This window comes from Dendroctonus ponderosae, unplaced genomic scaffold (assembly GCF_020466585.1).
Source record: "Dendroctonus ponderosae isolate FM_Combo_2020 unplaced genomic scaffold, Dpon_F_20191213v2 Dpon_F_20191213_6, whole genome shotgun sequence".
Lineage (NCBI taxonomy): Eukaryota > Metazoa > Arthropoda > Insecta > Coleoptera > Curculionidae > Dendroctonus > Dendroctonus ponderosae.
Window position 1 is genome coordinate 3,056,849 of NW_026018814.1, and position 1,632 is coordinate 3,058,480.

General features: G+C 36.8%; 1 long non-coding RNA gene across 1 annotated transcript; it reads right to left on the bottom strand.

Annotated features, from left to right (window-relative positions):
• Positions 1–314: 314 nt before the first annotated feature.
• On the bottom strand, positions 315–1,615 carry LOC109536373. The gene is made up of 2 exons (XR_002171829.2): positions 863–1,615; positions 315–805 (listed from the first exon to the last, which is right to left on the bottom strand). It is a non-coding gene; the product is annotated as an uncharacterized LOC109536373 (long non-coding RNA).
• Positions 1,616–1,632: the final 17 nt, after the last annotated feature.

Genomic DNA, 1,632 nt, shown 5'->3' on the forward strand with positions numbered 1-1,632 from the left:
AAACTGGCCTACGTGCCATTTCTATTTTATTATTTTTCGGTCGACCGACAACAACAATTCTTTACACAGTGAGGTTAGATCAAGTCTTTAAACGGAGTTTAAAGCTATAAACGCCCAAAATCGGCCAGCCAGTTCATTTCTTTAAACGCGTTTAAGCACAAACTAAGTTTAAGGTTCTGGTGAAATCCGTTTCGCACGTCAAACTGAGTTTCAGACGTTAAACTGGTTTAAGATCGCTTGATGAAAATGGGCCTAATTTTATTTCAGGTTTTCGTAGCAAGTGCAATTTTTTCATGCTGGACTAATACCACAGCTAATGCTAGATATTTGTTTATTACGATAGAAAGTATCACATTGTAATCACTATTTGCCTAATACTAGGAACCATCAGTATAAAACATTTTCAGTATTTAAATAAATTCCAAGTCAGCGCAACGAGAATAAAGGCAGCAAAGCAAACTGCAGGATAAAATCCAGCTCCCGGAAAACTTTGTTTTTGGGAAGGTTCAAATACTAAGGGTTTCGTTGTAAGGTCAGAAACCACCGGTTTGCTTATGCTGCTCACAAAACTATTAAAATTAAATATTATTTCTATGAGTATCTTGAAAAACAACATTAATAAACTAGACACAAAATAAAACAACAATAGATTAAAGAGACCAGGAAGTCGTCGATGTCATACTATTTCAACTTTTCTGTATTCTGTATCAACTTTACTTCTCTGGGCAGTGTGAAGGAGCAAATCATACTCTTCTAGCGAAACGTCGTCGTTCATACAGTTAATGGAAGTGTTCGATGATGAGCACTAAAAAGAGTTTCACATTGTTACAGAGCATTTTTTTAACGTACCTAGTGAGATTACAGTTTCCGTAGTTGGTTGTGAGATAATCAGTGTTGGTTCATTTTCAAGGAAAAATTCATCGCCATTCGTTGCCGGTTCATGAGCATTGCAGCAAAAGAAGAAAGCTGTTATGATGACGCACATAACAACAAATAAACACACGCTTTTCGTTTGATCTAGAGGAGTTAGAAGATACTTTATCATTTCTTCACTTTTGTACATTATGTTTGACTTCACACCAAATGAGGAAAAGCACGTTTTATCCTCAATTTTTGCCTCTCAGTACGCTTCGGATAATTTGAATGAACTGAATCATAGAACAAGGCTTATTACAAGGCAACAACTGTCTGCATACAAACTGATGCAATATATACGAACATACGAGAACTGAGATAACTGAGATAAGCAAGTTATGACATGTTCGCACTTGGATGAGCGGCCAATTACGCGAAATCAGAGTGTGGGAATGTCACAGAACATACCCCCTTAGGGGGGATATTTTGTGGGGAATGTCTCCTATAAAGTTCGGCAGTTCGTGCCCCAAATGTATCTGCTACACGGTGTGTCAAATGCTTGAAGCAAAATTCCTTTTGAATTGTGGTTCAAACGTTTGTTTACATTCGTCAATATGCAGGATACTGCTGACGCTGCAGTTATAACCGCAGCGGGGCGAGTTTTTAGTTGTGTGAATGGTTTACTCTTTACTTTAACACTATGTATTAATATTTTTACAAACTTCTTTTTGGGTATTTCGCCTCAAAAATTTTTGTCTTTAAAAAAGACAGAATTTC